General features: G+C 40.4%; 1 protein-coding gene across 1 annotated transcript in view; it reads right to left on the bottom strand.

Moving 5' to 3' along the window:
- The window catches only part of LOC122815075, a 3,014,144-nt gene that overhangs the window by 565,336 nt on the left and 2,430,700 nt on the right, over window positions 1-18,108 (bottom strand). The window lies entirely within an intron of this gene.

Below are 18,108 nucleotides of genomic sequence, written 5' to 3'. Positions count from 1 at the left end.
CACCCAACACTACAACCTGTGAGAGATGCACTCATCTAGCCAAACTGGAGGTAAAGGTCTCTCCAACCAAGCCTGACCCTGACTGTCATGTGGAGAAGGTACACATTCGCACAACACCACACTCATCACATAAGTCTTACTGAATCTACCCCACCATTAACTGGGAAAACTACTCGTGCACCAACACATTAGCTCAATGGTTTCTGGAATTCAGAAACACCAATGCCCTCACAACATATCCACACACCCACCAGGGGCAACAATATCCTAGACCTAGTCATTACCAACATGAGTGAATGGTGCTCCAAACGTGAAGCCAACTCCTTGTTGGTCTGATCAGACCATGTGCTGAACACCGTTGATATCCACATCCCGCACCTACCCCCCATTAAGGGAACCACAGTATAATATGTCTACAAGGCCAACTACATGTTTCTTAAGACAGAAGTGGTGGACGTCATGACATGCATGCAGATGGACAGTACTGTTACAACCGCTGAATCCTACACAAATGCACTCTATAAGCACTTACAGGAGTGCATGGCTTGTGCTATCCCAAACAGAACCAGGACGCTATACTCCTAATTAACTAAACCAATCTGGTGGTCCCCTGTCATAAACATATTGTACTACAGGAGGAAGACACTGTTGCAAACGAGAGTACAATACCATGCGTGGAATAGCTCCCTGGCCAGCCTCAGTAAGAAGGTGAGATCCCTTATAAGATCCTCCAAAGCTAGCTACAAAAACTATAATGCAACTAATACCAACAACAACCACAAAGCATTCTATAGCTATGTTACATATCCCCATGTCAACAACCAGATCTGCTCTGAGTTACAGCACAAAGGCACAAACATTACAGAAACAATTGATATTGGCAACATCCTGGCAGATCTCTCTCAAAGCTGCACACTCTAAAGGCAGTATCACAGTATCCATGGGACAGGACAACATCCCAGGCTGCATTTTACATAAACTTCAGATCATACTGTCTCCCCACCTACGCACCATGTTCAATAATAGCCTCACATTGGGCATAGTGGCACCTGAATGGCACACAGCAACAGTTATCCCACTCCACAAAGGTGGTGCAACAATGGACCATGGGACCTATTTCCCTATAGGCCTGACTAGCTTGGTCTGCAAGGCTATGGTGCACATCATGGATCACAGTCATAGTGACATTGGGTACCTCCAAACCTTTGACCCCTCCCTGTTTGGCATTGTTAAGGGTGGACCATGCTTCCTAAACCTGGTGGACTACTTAGAGATAGTTACCAAGGCATTAGATGAGGGTAAAGAGGTCCACACAGCCTACCTAGATCTCTCATAGGCTTTCAACACCATTCCTCCTTCTGGTATTATCAACATACCCATCCATCTGAACATTAACCCCTACGTCATGTGATGGTTTGCAAAGTGGCTCACGGACAGAACCCACACAGTGGGAGTTGCATACCCTAGGTCCGACTGTATACCAGTTACAACTGGCATCCCCCAGGGCTCAGTCCTAGGACCTCTCATGTTCAGTATATACTTCTCTGATGTACAGACAAGCACAGGAGAGCTTTGGCTGAAAAGGTTTGCAAATGACTGCAAACTAGGGGACATAATTGTTTCTCCAGCTGTTACAGACACCCTCTGGAAGGGTTGCACTGAGACGGATACCTGGTGTTAATATCATGGTGTCAAGCTGAATGCCTAGAAGTGCATAGTCATCCCCTTTGGATATAACTAATTACCCGCAGACTACCACATAGTTGCTAGTCCCCTACATGGGATCCGGGAACCCCAGTAGAGAGCAATCTCTCCTTCGATACCCATAATGTCAAGGTGGTTAGAATATTCTTCTACATGGCCCCCCTAATCTCTAATGGGTTTGCATCCAGATCAGAGGGGCCATTGTGACTCTACACATGTCATATTAGACCCATTAAAGGATACAACACCCCATTTGGGATATACCTTACAAGACAACTGCAACAGCTTGGAAGACCACACCAGTACCACACCAAGAGGATTACTGACCTCAAAAAGAGGACCTATGCAGCCCAACCTATGAAACTCCAGCTGTACTCAGTTGCATACTGCATACTCACAGGTGATCTCTGCTTGACATACAAGGCCTATGTCCAACCCTGTATTGCTGGATATGCTCCACCTAAACAGAAGCCCCTAAGAGCCACATGCTCTAGGGATATACACCTAACCACAACGATGAGTAGGATGTGCTGGACAGATAGATTCTTGACCCGCACACTCCCCATGCTTTGGAACATGATTCCAATGTACATCAGGCAAGGCCCCTCATGAGCACTCTTCAAGGGAAACCTTGACGTGTGGATGGGAGACATGTACCCCGGGGATCACTGCAGTGGCTCTGCTGGACAGAGACACAGGGAACTATTGGCTCTGCCATTCAGAGGCACAGGGAACCAACCTATGGGGGGTGGTGAAAGCCAACACACGCTAGCTAGGCTTACAGATACACTTGGTAAGACAGTCTAGTACCTACCTTTGCACATATTACATGTCTTATGTGCATGGATAGTTAAATAGCTCTTCCATTTTACTTTGCTATCATGCTGATACACTGTTGGCTCACTAAAAGACATATGTATCCTGTTATTGTGCATTGTAAATGCCAATTGACATAACTAATGTTTGCCTAACATTACAGTAATGCTATGTAGCTTGTAATACATATCTGCCTACAATACTGTACATTACACAGTTATTTGCAAAATATCCCACAAAGCAAATCATACTTGCATAGTGGCCCAACCTTCCACATGTTATTCTCTGTAATACACACATACATATGACTACAGTTACAATATATCAACATATACTATCCCCTGTTATATCACATACTTGTTGAACCAGCCCTGCCACTGACATCAGCTGGTGTGGAGTATTTCTGTTCAAAGCTCTTATATAGCATCCCTTGTGGTGTATGCAGTGTTTGCCTTGTGACCTACAGCAGTACACACAAATACTACAAGCGTTACTATGCTCAGCAATACATCACTACAAGATAACTGTTTCCACTATATGGATTGCGTGCACTTTAAATACTACAGAAAAGTACTACATACACAGACATACTGACTGTTCTACATACCTTATTAGTAACCCGAGGTGTCGTTAACTGTTGATTCAATCATTTTCAGTTTGTGTTTCAATGTTTTTGTAATGTTCTGCTGGTATATACGGATGGTTTGAATGTGTGATAACACATCCTTTTCTAGTTACATATTGGTAACATGTGGTATCCTGTCCACCAACTGCTGTTCCAAAGTAGTTAATGAGATGCACATCAGTTGTGCAGCTACTCCATTAGCTGATACCATGGCAACAGTGGTATATAACTGAGTACTCCTTTTGGGCATTATCCGTTTGCCTTACTTTCGAGGGAGATGGCCTAGATGTGTTTTTGCGATATATTTCAACAGCTATATGGAGACACACAAAGATATATTAGCTTCATGACTCCTGTGGACTGTGTGTCATGGCTAGATGATTTAGTTCTACACGTGAGTACAACTGTTATATTTCGGAACAGTGCTACTTATGCAGGGTTTGTTTGTACCTGCTACATCTGCAGATGTTTAAGTCTGGCAAGGATGTTTGGCCAGTTCAAGGCCATATGGCTATGCTTGAACTGTTATGTGGTGTACAGTGTGCTCACCAGACATCCTTGATTTGGTGTAAAAGTGTAGCATACTGTGCTGTTATGCACTAATTGCTAAAACATCCCGGTGTACGCACAACCCTCTGAAATGGGATTAGTGCAAACAAACCCTGTTACATCAGCAGCTGTTCCATTGTATAACAGAAGCTATTTCACATAGGGCCACGTTAGTGTGTCTCTGACAAGGTATGTTAAGGCTTCTGCAGATGTCGTACAGTATGTGAATGATTTGTGATGTTATTACAGTTTGTATTGTAATATGTTTGGGTGTGGGGGTGATGGTGGGTGTGCTTAGCAGATGCAGATGTGTAGGAACTTCTTTTATACATAATCGCTACGTGCATGAGAGTTCCTTCCCTATTTGAAAACCTATCCTTTTGTGGACTAATATAATGGTAATTGCAGGCTGATTCATTAAGGCACTGTTATGTGGTTCCTGTATAGCATGCAGGTGATGTTAGTCCTTGAATCCCTTCTGTAATACATCTGAATGTAATAACGTATTGCTACATGATAGCTGTGTATTTCTGTCATAGTTATTTGCAGTCATCGTAGTTGTGTTGGTGACTGACCCTCTTTGGCTAGGGTTGCCATCTTTTCATATGGCCATAGTGGGACCTTTTCGGGACACACATCTGATTTTACAGGCCGACACAAACCCATGGTCAGTACAAGGGATAGAACTTTCCTTTCTTGCCTAAATATAAGCTTATTCTTGTAGCAGTTTAGTTTCTTATCCTGTTTCCTGTAACATGTAGGTATTTTAGATACAGAAATAACTATTGTGTGCAACTATTACAGTACATATGGGACATAATTATGTCCTACAAATCCGGGACATTTGCCACGTTTAATATATTTGGTCAGGACACAACTGCCCAAAGAGGGAGTGTCCCTCGCAAAGTGGGACAGGTGGTAACACTATTATTGGCTCATGTCCATAGCACATATTTGTAATAGTGTATAGGCATATACTCTCCATATCCTTTGTTCATAAAGATTGGTAGTGGCGGAATGTGTGATTGCTATGGTCCATGTTATACACATATATAAACACTTCAACTGCTGTATACGGGAGACGTATGGAATCCCGAAACCACAGTGTTCCGATGCACACAGTACCGGGACCAGACCCATACCCCACATTACCGACAGTAACTCGCGAAGGTAACACGAGCATGGAACACACACATGCACACACAGAAACACTGCTACCCAACACATCCAAACAAACCATCCTACACTACGTATGAGCAGGTGGCCAAGCCCCCACTACACCCCCATGTAGGTGTCTGTGCCCCCCACACCACACCCTACTTTAATAATCTACATCCTAGGTCATGCAAACAGATGCACAAAGCTAACCCACAACTACACATTACAGTCCCCCAACAACACACACCACACACAGAACACACACTTACACACACTACAGCCCTAAGAAACACACTTACACACAGTAACATACCCGAACCGGAACACCAGAAGCACTGACTAACTGTCCATTAACATCGTGAGATTACACCTCATGCATCTGGTGTTTCGGTACTGTGTTCTTTCGGACCTTAAGCCTCAGGATTACGCGCGTCAGTATGTAAAGCAGTTGGTATGTGGTAGGTATCCCATTTATATGTACCTCCATGGTTATGTAGATGTTGTTAACCTATCTATATATCTACATATATATATATATATATATATATATATATATATATATATATATATATATTTGTATATCCCCATATATCGACATATCTCTCTCTCTCTCTCTCTCGCTCTATATATATGATGATGTATCTATATATATATATATATATATATATATATATATATATATATATATAACATACACCTTTCTCAGGTAGCTTAGTGGTATGTTATTGTGATGAATGTGTACATGGTTGTGTGTTCTAATCCCGGCATTAATATCTTACCTCTCAGAGCAGGCACTGGTAGTGCAAGGGTGATTAACACATATTTCAGCGGTTGTGTGTTCCACATGTTTATTATTCTGTGGAGAACTACCTATATATGCAAGCTGTGTTTAAGGTATACTATGTAACATGTACACATCTGTGAAGATTCCTGTTAGGGATACTCCCCATTATTTGGAACTACATCCCTGATTACATTATACAAAACCCCTCACTGACACTCCGGGGAGTCCTTGCAGAGTGGGTGGTGAACAGTAGCTACACCCCAGGAATCACGCAAGGACAACAAGTTAATTGATGGGGTGGCGACAGCAGACATGTTTTGCCTATGCTTATGAGTGGCCTTGGCGGTTGGGCATGTATCTACCTATGTATCTATGAACCTGTACATACAGTATGGACACATGTGGATAGATTAATTTACTGTTCAGGTATTGACTTACCTTGTGCCAATGGCAGTTGTGTGTACAATAGTTGAGGGCTACCTATGTAGGATGCACACAGTAGACCACCTATACATGACAATTTACAAGTGGTCGTGTGTGTGTGTGTGTGTGTGTGTGTGTGTGTGTGTGTGTGTGTGTGTGTGTGTGTGTGTGTGTGTGTGTGCCATCCATGTTTACTGTGTGTGCAGGTGGAGAAGGGTGTCAGTCCATGAGTGCCTACACTGTCAGTGTGTGTGCTATACATTCCCTCTTTGCCAAGGCATGGGTATACTGGGCATGCCTCTGTCTGCCTACTGTGGCTGGCACAAGGTGTTTGTGGTCTGAGTCCCCCTGTGCCTGTGGGTCCCTTGGCAATGGTGGTGGGCTGTGATTGCCTTCACCATTCTGTCCCTGCTGCAGCTGTTTCCGCAGGATCATATTGTGCAGCATGGCACATACTATGAAGATGTGGGCATACATTCCTGGAGAGTACTGCAAGGCTCCACCAGATATGTCCAAGCAATGGAACCATGATTTCAGCATCCCAAACACGCGCTCTATGGATGATTCTGGTTTCTGCGTGTGCCTCATTATGGCGTTCTTGCGTGGCTGTGTGTGCATTTCTGATGGGAGTCATCATCCACGGTTCCAGTGCATAGCCAGCATCCCCCACCAGATGGCCTTATGGGATGCCCCCCTGGCAAATATCTGATACAGCTGTGAGGCATGCCAGATGTGGGAGTCGTGATAGCTTCCAGGGCTGCCAGCACACACATTCAAGATAATGCCCCGGGCATTGCACATGACCTGGCAGTTGATGGAGGGGAATCCCTTGCAGTTTATGTAACACCTACCCTGCTCACTGGGTGGTGACTTGATGTGTATGTGCGTGCAGTCTATTGCACCCAGTACCTCTGGGTAGTCTGTCACATGGTGGAAGAGATGCATATTGCTGGCCAACTCCTCCTGCATTTGGGGGAAGTATATGTGCTCATTGGCATGTGGTAACATGGCATCCAGGAACTGGTGGAGTACCTTGGATGCTGATTCCTGTGAGATCCCCATGATATCCCCAGCTGGCCTTTGGAAGGTACCTGTGGCTAGTATTCTCAAGCTTACACATACATTCGTGTCCACTGGGATGGGTTCCTCTCTGTTACTTCTGGCTCTGAGGCATGGCTGGCACAGCTCAACAAGTTGCTGTATGATTTCCCTGTCCACCCTGTAATGCTCTACTGTCTCCAGATCATGTAGCCCCTGGTAGGGTACCCTGGGACTGAACACTCTTCTCTTCCTCAGGTGCCTGAGATGGTTGTCAGCATCATCCTCCACACCACCGTCAGTCTCCAACACATGCTGGTGAATCAAAGCTATAGCGGCCCCTAACATATACATATTAAAAGTTCTCCGTCTGTATACACCAATGGTGCAGAGTGTCTGGGAATACACAAGTGTGTTTGTGGAGCTTTCACACCTTATACTATTGTGCAATGGATGATGCTGGTGTAATTGGGTGTGTTTGTGCTATTCCAGCTGCAGGGTATCTTAATTATTGGTTTTACAGCAGGTACTGCTATTGTGGGGTCTTTGGTGTTGACTTACGCTTGTCTGCCATGATTCATCTATTGCCCTTTACTTCTATTTTCAACTGTATTCCCCTCCCATTATCAGGCATGCATCCAGCTGCCGCCTTTCTTGTTTTGTGCTTCCACAACCCAGGATTGTGTTGGGAAATGTCTTATGTAACTGATCTACTGCAAGTTTGCTTTGTTTTGCTGTGACAGTTCTCTTTTCTTTGCTGTACGGCACTTCCCCTTTCCTGTTCTGCTGGTAGCTGCTAGCAGCCTTGTTAGCTGTTGTCTATGGCCCACTGTGAGTTTCTAGGTGTTAATTACTCATTTGTACTCCAATTACCATGCTGCAGCATTTCCTTATTGTCTTCCCGTATCCTTCCTGTTTCAGCTGTGGTGCGCTCTGTGCACAGCTGTTTACCGGGTTTTGTGCGTGTTTTCATCCATGTTCACATGAACTTTCGGTTACCTTGTGTGCTCTCAGCTAAGCAAAGCTATGGCTACTTCCACACCCCTATCCTGTGGCTTTGCTTAGCAACACGCAACACTGATTAGCAATGATCCAATGTGCTTACAGCTGCGCTGGCGCGTCCCTCTCTTAATGTCATGTTTACCTCCAGGCCACTCCTTGATGTTGTAATGCTACACCGTGTGGTACATCCTTACGCCAGCGAGGTGTTTGCAATTCATTATTACTTGACTCATTTGCATGGCATTGACTGCTAATTCCTAGTTACTGCACGGAACACTGTCACAGACCCTTAGCAACCCTTGCGCCATGGTTGTGGTGTAGCATGCGTGCCATTGACTGTTATGGGGATATCATGAATTGCGTTACATTACAGTTTTATGGCATCTAAATATATCTTCCTTGTGATCCCATTTGTGCACCGATGCACCGCGGTTTTACTTTGTGTTGGTGTGGCCATGACATTAAATGTTATTTTTTATATGTTGCACATGCTGTTTTATGCCATTGGCTATATATTTAGCCATTGGCATATATTAACATTATAATACATAAGTTTGGTCTGCTTTCATGGCTTCGATTTTATGTTTGACAAAATGTAAACCGTTTTTTTTTTTTTGGTTTACATTTCTACATGCTTACGCTATGCCTGCACCACTTCATGAATCGCTAAATACCTTCATTTGCATGTTACACTGCTGCACATGGGCTAATTAGCATACATGCGCTGGGAGCTGTGCAGCTCTGGCGTATGCTGGTAGTGCACGTGGAAACAGCTCTTACCTGAATCACTCGGCGGCCATATTTGGCGCTAGATCGCCGATGTTACTCCGGCGCATGGAGCAAGCTTCAGGAATCCCGGGGCTTGTGCTGTAGAATTTTGCAATACAATTCATTAAAGTCTAGAGATTTTACACTGTCTCTGATAATGTGTTTATATTTTTCCATTATTTTTGCCACTCTTGTTTTTTATCTGTATTCTGAGTAGTATCTTCGATTCCTACTGGAAATGGGAATAGTTATGTGCTACTTTGTATTGAAAGTTTATGCTAATTAGATGTTCAGATTTTTAACTGGACAGTCTAACATTTCAAGGGCCTTTGTTCCTATTTTCAATGTCTATATGTTGAGAGACATAGCTCTGCTTGTGTTTCAATTTAGCACAGCACAGTAGTGTTAATGAATCTTTTTTTAATAACTGCCATCACCAAGAATCAGAATGCATTCTTATAAACAGTGACTGCAAGTGCTAAGGAACTAGTAAAGGCAGGTGATGTTCTCACTGTAGTTGTGAATGGGTATATCAAACAAAGGAAAGATACAAGTGTTTCCATGGAAGTTTCAGGGGGAAAGAACAAGAATCAGTCAAAGAAAAAAATGGTATAAAGCAATTGCCAAAATAAACATGACTGTCGTCACGAATGAAACAGGGCTATGTGATGAGATTGAGAGTAAAAGAGAGGGTATTTTCAAAAATCATGGTAACAGGCTTGGCAAGATGGTAAATAATAATATTGCAAGTAATGGTTTTGATAAGTCTGAAAGAAAATGTGTCATTACAAATGATAAGCCCAAAGGGAAATGCAATATTCCTTCAGAGGCTTAGTGGAAAAAAATATCCCAGTGGGATAGCTAAAATGGCAAGACCATCATTTTAACTGGAAAAGGTTATGTACTAGGAAACTGTCTGTCAGCCTGAGGAGCAATAATTAAGATAAGGCCCAAAGTCTTATTTGAGGAAAATGTGCTTTTGCCTTACAATTAAGAAAATAAAATTCAGAGAATGGAAGGGAAGGGAGTTCTTGCCAAGCTCTCTCAGTGGACTCAGAGAAATGCAATCAGATATGTAGATATGTGGTCTAAAGGAAAGGTACTATATCATAGTAAAACTGCTTCCTTAGTGAAAGAGACCAAAAAAGAACATAAATATAAGGAAGGTTTTCAAGAATGGAAAATACAGAAACTATGAGAGTGAATACCAAGAAGTGGCAAAGTCTGACTGTTTGATGCAAAGAGATAATATGACAGACCTGAGATAAATTCTGCCTAGAGAATAGAATTTCTTAAAAGGCAAAGACAGAGGTATTTCCCTATGTCTGCTTGACAGAGATGTCATTGGTAGACAAGTGGATTGGCCAAGGATGAATGGCTGAACAATGTTATTGGTCAGACCCTGGTGCCTGAGCTGGGGTGGCCATGTAACAAAGTGCCCTCTAATGATCCTGATGGGTGGCCTGACTAAAGGAGTAGGAAATCCTGGTGAAAGACAAATGGAGACACAAGTCACTCTTGGAGACTTACACTTTAATCTAGACCACTGAGAGACATAAAGAGACAAAATGGATGGAGTTGGGAAAGGCATCTTCACGGTGGGTGGATTTTCAATTAAGAAGAGAGAGAGAGAGAGAGAGAGAGAATCTGGTATGGAAAGGGATTCTCCAACTTTATACAGAAGTTTGAACTAGGTGTAAGAGTAGCTGTTAGCCTTGTTAGTGAAATGCAGTAGCAAAATGTGAAACAGAAATGAACATACTCGCATGCAAAATGTGGTACATTGGCTAAGGTGCACTTAGAAGTCAAGTGTACTGATTTGGCATTTGGCACATACTTCCAAAATACACCCTTTTTGATGGCCCACCACTTGCTAGTTCATTGACTGATACACCTGAAATTCAAATAGGCTTTATGTGCCATCCATATTGCATGATTTTATGAATATAAATGTGCAGTTAAGGGCTTGAACTATATTTGAACCCTGTACTTTGGTGAAAGCCATGCATTACTGGTGCATACTCTGCTTGGTTTCTGGGCATAGCAGTAATAACTTTAGTCTGCAGTGGAATACATTGGCCTTGGCCACTGCATGGCTCCAGTCCAAAATGGATGTTATATAACAGCTCTAGTGTGGTGCGATCCATGTTGTAATAGCCTAATTGCTCTGAGCTGCTAAGTCCTAGTGATATCTGATGGTGTTATCTGCCATGTTGTGGTATAGTTCATTTTCAGGAAGTTGCCCATTCTTTGGACTGTAGAACTAACATTATCATCCTGACAGTAAAGTAGGGGTTCATGCACTTTTCTCTGGTTAATGAGATTTTCTATCTTCTCAAAATGGCTTCTCTTGATTTCTACCTCTGCTCATTGGTGCTACAATTCATTATCCTTTACATCTGTAATAATTAATTCATTTATTCTTGTGATCACTCATTCATTATATTGTGTAATATACTTGTATGCAGCATATGACAAGGTGCTCTGTTTGGTAGACACTCCTCTTCAAGCACTGTGGCGGTTGTTTTTTCCTAATAGGTGTACTGCTTTACACAGTGTGCTACATTCTGACTTTCAACAAGCACTGTTTTAACACAACAGCATGTCTAGTCCAGATTTAAACTTTGAATGTCTCTCTTATTTTCTTTGATGCTTCCAATATGGATAACAACACACAACTTCCCTCTCTCATTCTATCTCGATTTTCTTCATTTTGTTATTTGTCATCTTCACTTAAGTACCAGAAATGAGTCAGTTTACTTAAAACACTTGACTGTTAACCTGGTGACTGAAATTAAATTTCTTCTGTTTATGTCATGGACTTTTCATCAAAAATAATCTAATATAAATGAAATGCAATAAAGCACTGCAAAGAAGCGCTCTCACCTTTATTTTCTTATTTTTGTGTGGGAAGCACTATATTTGATGACGTGTTGTGAACAGAATATTTTCACCCGATCCAATTAAGTTTGGGTTGTCTTATGCAAACAAGCATGACCCGCAGTAATTAATGTACTATAGTGATGCGTAGTTATTTAAAAAAGAGTTTTGTGCTTTCTTGTTCATTGGTTTAAGTTAGAGAACATACTCTTAGAATTTCACCAGTATAATTAAGAATTTTAGAATATGTGTACTTGCTGATGTACAGAAACAATAAAAGCAAGAGGAAGGACACTCCTACTAAATGCACAGCCAGCTACATTGCACATTGCTGCACATGAAGTGTAAATAACAAACCAGAGAATTTCCAAACTAAAATACAAGATTATAATTGGACCTTTTATTGTAACCATCCAACTTATTATGTGCTTATGACATGAATGTCAACAAAATCACCTCAAGAGTAGCATGAAACTGAAAAGTTGAATATCGATATCCATGTCAAGAACACATAAGACTTATGATCAAAGAGACATAATCTTAATGCTTTGCAATGCATAAAGGTTTAGCTGTTCAATGTGTTACCAGTTACTGAAAAAAAAAAGTTTAAGTACATGAAGTGTTTTAGAGCTTTGAATGCCAAAAAACACTTAGACCTGTCATAAAGGGGCTTATAAGCTTGATATTAACTAATATTTCACTGTATTCTTCATTTAACTGTCATTTTTTCATTAACTGTCATAGCATTACAATTCTATATATGTTCATTTACTACTCAATGTATGTTGTTGTTTTTCTTTCGGCTTTTCCCGGTTAGGGGTCGCCACAGTGGAACTCTGGTCCGCTAATGATTGGCAGTCGATTTTTATGGTGCTAGGTGCCAGCCCGATGCCCAACCTTCAACAAAGGCACACCCATTCACGCATGTCTTTCGAATACCACTCGACCGCAGGGAGGACATGCAGACTCCACACAGAAGGCGCTCCAGCTGAGAATTGAATGGGAGAACCTCTTGCTATGGGGCAACAATGCTACTGCTGCACCACAGTATGTATGTACATTTATTATTTTTATGATTAACTGTCATATCATTATTAGTCTACATATGTATGTATGTACTTACATTTATTATGTAAATCTTGTATATCTGCCTTCTACTCATTCTGTGAAATGGATTCTCCCTGTGCCTTCTCTGAAAATGGGACTTGTGCCCAGTCAGATTTTCCCAGTAAACAAATGCATTAAATAAATAAATTAAGATGGCAGGAAGAAGTAGAGTGACCCTCATAAGAAATAATGTCTTTAAAAGCTGCTAGACATTTCACTCTGCCATACTTGTTTTTCTGTGTGTGACAACAAAGTTTCTAACAGCTTTTAAAGCTGTTTACCTTCTCTCTGCACTGACTGCTGTTGTACTCCGGAGCAAGTCTAGAGCTTAACAGCGCTGAGAAAAACAAAACTTGATAAGCACCTTCCTTATATCAGATATGTGCTTAATTGAGTTGCTTTTTTTTTAAACTTGGAGCATAATTACAACACTTTCATGCACTACATAAGTAGTTATGCTTGTTGCTTGTATTACATCTGCTTAAACACAATTACAACATTAGCACAGATGTTTGCTGTTTTATGCAGCATATTACTGCTATCTAGGCAGCAGAATAAAGATAATTATGTTATTTATTTAACTTGCCAGCTAGAACAATTATTCTATTTGTTTTGAACTAAATAACAAATGAGCATCATAATTACTCTGTAAGGGGTTCCTGTTGTATGTTTGAAAACCCTATGTGTGCTTCTCTGAGCACCTCAAAGTTAAGTGCGATTAGGGGTCACTATATACAGTCTCTCAAACTGCTCTGACAACAGTCCTGGAGTTAGTATGAACAGTAACAGGCACCTGAAGTGAGGCAGGTGTAGCCCTCATTTTTGGGTGAGTGCAGGGCAGGGCTTGTCCTCCTGTACAAAAAAGCTTTTAAAGAAGTTAATTGTGAATTTCTCACTTTGCAATTACTCTAGATGAATTGCAATTAATTTTTCAGAGATTGCAACATGCAGTATCAAATCCTGAACTTCAAGTAATCCACTATTCCGTAGGCCTGCTTGGTGGTACCTATCAGTATAGGGCAGTATCTTCAAAAAACTTTGAACATTTCCTGCAGATTTCTCAAAAAATATCACAATGTTCCACTACAGAATGACTGGGTGATTTTAGATCCAAATACTTGTGTGCACCTCTGTCTTCAAGTAATGTGTGCTACTGCATATAAGTGCAAATTTGGGTTGAGACTGTTAGCGTAAATTCTAAATTCTAAGCCTAAAAAGTGGTTTCTGAAGTATTATACATTGTACTTCTGATGAGATGACAGCTCTGTTTTGGATATGAATTGTTCGTACTGAAAAAAATTAATATACCTAGCATTAAAGGTAACAGTATAATCCCAAATGCTTATACTGTGAAATGACCCTGCATATCTGTATTTTGTTTAGAAAGCTATACCTCCTCTGTATCTCTTTGGTTTGTTAGATCTTTGTAAAAAAAAATCATAGACATATCCTTGGTTATGATTGCAATTTCTCTATTAAGGACATAAATACTCTTCAGCTGTTCCCCTCAGCCATGTTGCATTAGTCAATACAGAGAGCATTGGTTATAGCATTTTTCCACCAACAGGAAATGCTACTTCTGTGAAGAAATGTTCCTGATTTTTTTTCCTTTGTATATATATATATATATATATATATATATATATATATATATATATATATTTCTTTGCCACACCACCTACTGACCACCAGCCTTACCTTCCCTGAGTGTCAGTCTGTTTGTTTCTTATCAGTGACATGGCCACTGATTCAGAGATGAGCTGATCAGAGGAGACCATTATTCAAGTTATCACTTACAACTGTACAAATCAGCTTTCTCTGCATTTAGTTGCCCACTGAGTGGCTTGCTAGGCCCTTCATACCAAACATTCTATCTGGCAGCTGGAGGGAACATATAGAAGAGTCGTTCTGACCATTGCCCCTTCCCTGTAGCCTTAAAGCCCAATAAATGTCTCACTACTTTCTCATCATTGTCACTTGTGTCTCAGCTTGAAGTTTTACAGGAGAGCCTTCAAATTTAGCAGACAGTAGGGCTTTTCTGACAGGCTCTGACCCTGCCTTAGTAGCTGTTGTGGGTACTTGTGTCAAAATGAATATCTTCTGTATTCCTCCATGTGTATCATTGCTTTTTCAGGTAATAAGAAGGGCCTCTGTCACCATCTTGGCAGTGTTATACTTGCATCCCAGTCACAATGTGCTTCCCAAATCTGACAAGCCACAGCTTGCATGCAGTAAACACAGACAACTGAAACCAATTACTCCTCTTCCTGAATGAGCAAGCTAGCCTTTGTCCTTTCACTTCCTTGCTTCTTCACCTGGCTGGAGTCACTACTTGAACTTGTGTCTTCCTGGTCATTTGATTTTATCCCTCTGCACCACAGAGCTAGGCAAATTGTTTTTTATTAGCCTGTGATGTAGTGCCAACTGTAGAACAGAGGCTGTACACCTTTTTGTGGTAGAAACAATATATAATGCAGCATGACAGACTGCAGCAATGAAATGATTATGCATGCCATTTTGAGACAATTATCTCCATCCCCTTGATTGTTGTTATTAGCATTCAGAGAACTATACTAGGATACTTTTGCAAGGACTTGCACACATGGTTGGCATTCTTCCTTTCAGGACTTGCAGTCTCCTAAGTATTGAAGTTGACTAAAACTATACAAGGTCTAAACAATATGTCCTACATGGACAAACTCAAAGCACTGTCACTATACTCAGCATACTACAGAGTGCTAGGAGTCGATCTATGTCTGACACACAAGGCATTTTCTGACCAATATCAATGGATCAACTCCACATCAACAAATCAAATGGAATCAAAAATACTCATTGTAGGGATATATACATCTTCTGCAAAATCACAAGAACAGTTTGGAGAGACAGGTTTATCATGCAGAAGGTACCACTGCTGTGAAACAGACTCCACATCCATGCTTTCCCCTAAACCGAAGTTCATACCTGCCTTTATTCAAGTTTAACTTTGATTTATGGTTAGGTAATATAAAATTTACAAATAAAATCCAAAGGTTGCATGTATTTCCAAATGTTCCCATCTAAAAACGTACTAGGAACCACTCGTCTACAGATGTATAACAGTGAAAAACTAATTTAATGACTCGCAGTGTTTTCATCCTAATACCAGCAGGACTTCATCAGAAATAATAGCTACTATAAATTCAATGCAATTTATATTAAATCCAGTTAATTACATCACTTCCTAATGGGTTCATAAATCAACTGTTCTCTTTTCTTAAGCCATCCTGATAATTTAGGCCCTTCATATCAAACATTCTAGATTTTTGTAAAATACTGTTAAAATCATGTTTGTCAAATTTTTGTTCATTAGTCACTATTTGTAAATTGTGATATTTTTCTTAACCTAATATAGGGAATATGGAGATGCCTTTGTGTCACATTTTACCTCTGATTTAGCTATCTCTCTAATAAAAATTAGTCTTTTTCAACTATATTTATAGTCATACTGTTATGAATTCACCCTTTCATCTATACATTTTTATATGATTTTGTATGATAATTTCTTGAATCTCAGTGTAATAATTCTTTTTCACATTTATATTTTTGAACATGATTTTAATAGTATTTTACAACATCATATCAATTTACTAAATTATCAAGATGGCTCTTTAAGAAAACGAGAACCGCTGATTTATGAACCCATTAGGAAGTGATGTATTTAACTTGATTTAATATAAATTGCATTGAATTTGTAGTAGTTATTATTTTGATGAAGTCCTGCTGGTATTAGGACAAAAATGGTGTGTCATTAAATTAAAGTTTTTCACTGTTATACATCAGTAGACGAGTTTTTCCTAGTACATTTTTTTAAACTGGAGCGTTTGGGTGTACATGTGACCTTTGAATTTTATTTGGTTATTGGTGAATGATTGGTTTGCATTTGGTTCCTGCTCTTGTTCGTTTTGTTTTTTTAGTCCAATATAAAATTTACACCAGTAGTGCCCCCAGTACTACTAATGAACAGATGCAGATCTTAAAAGTTTTCTCTCATGCAAGGGTCCCTTCAAATTATTTATAGCATGTTCTCAGTTATTGTCTCTAGGGGTAATATACAATTATCAACCAAGGGATAGGCAAGGCCAATCTAATACTAAACAGGATTGTTTAATTCGAGCACCAAAAAGAAAATTGGTTAGGCTCATAATTGCCTGCAAGGGCAGCTAGACTAGCACTTACCTATGAACGCAAAGATGATGTGTAGTGGAAGTTTCTTCCCAAGGTGGATGATATGCATGGATATAACTCTATCATGCCAATGTGGCTTATTTATTCATTGAGTCGGATTTACTTCCTGTATGTGGCAGTTACTGTCATTAAACACTACTTATATATGACAGTCAGCGTTATAAGGCACTTCTTTTATAAGGCAGTAAGCCTCATTAGTCACTATCTACACAGGGCATTCAGCATCATTAGGCACTTCCTGTATAGGACAGTCAGCATCATCAGATACTTCCTGTCAAGGATAGTCACCATCATCAGGCACTTCCTGTATAGGACAGTCACCATCATCAGGCACTTCCTGTACAGGACAGTCAACATCATCAGGCACATTCTCTACATATCATTTACCAAAATCAGACATTTCATGCATAAGGCATTCAGCTTCATTAGGCACTTCCGTTATAAGAGAGTAAGAGGCCTGTGCTTAACATTTCCATAAACAGATCACTGTGAGTGTGGCATATGAGCCTGAGGAAGCACAAGGATTGTATTGTGAGCACTGTAGTGCACTAGTGATTTACAGAAGCTATCCTGATTACTGTAGAACAAAAACACCCACTGCTGCTGTTCCTGCTGCCTTTTGTTTTTTCTATCCTGATTACTATTGAAACCCCAGAAGCTGAATTTGTAAGGGTGAAGATGATATTCAAAATATAAAATGTTCAATTTTAAAACATTATATAGCAATGTCATAAATATTGAATTGAAATGATGTTGCTTAGCACTGCATGAATATTTTTCATTCATACTCTTATAAATGTCTTAGGCTATACATAATTTCATTGCAAACAGATCTGATACCCACTTAAAGTTAGAGTCTGAATATTGCTTTCAACATATGTACATCATCATGTGACTAAATACAAGTGGGGACAAACTCTTAGGTATGCATCTAGGGCACATGAACAGTATGCAAAGCATTCTACTGAGTGCACCTTTGAAATCAAACAGTAAGTAAAGCAAGATGTTTACTTTATCAGTTTGCCTC

This window comes from Protopterus annectens, chromosome 11.part0 (genome assembly GCF_019279795.1).
Source record: "Protopterus annectens isolate FY-2018-M chromosome 11.part0, PAN1.0, whole genome shotgun sequence".
Taxonomy (NCBI): Eukaryota; Metazoa; Chordata; order Ceratodontiformes; family Protopteridae; genus Protopterus; species Protopterus annectens.
Note: the sequence above shows the minus strand (reverse complement) of the source record. Positions and strands in the feature narration are given on the sequence as shown.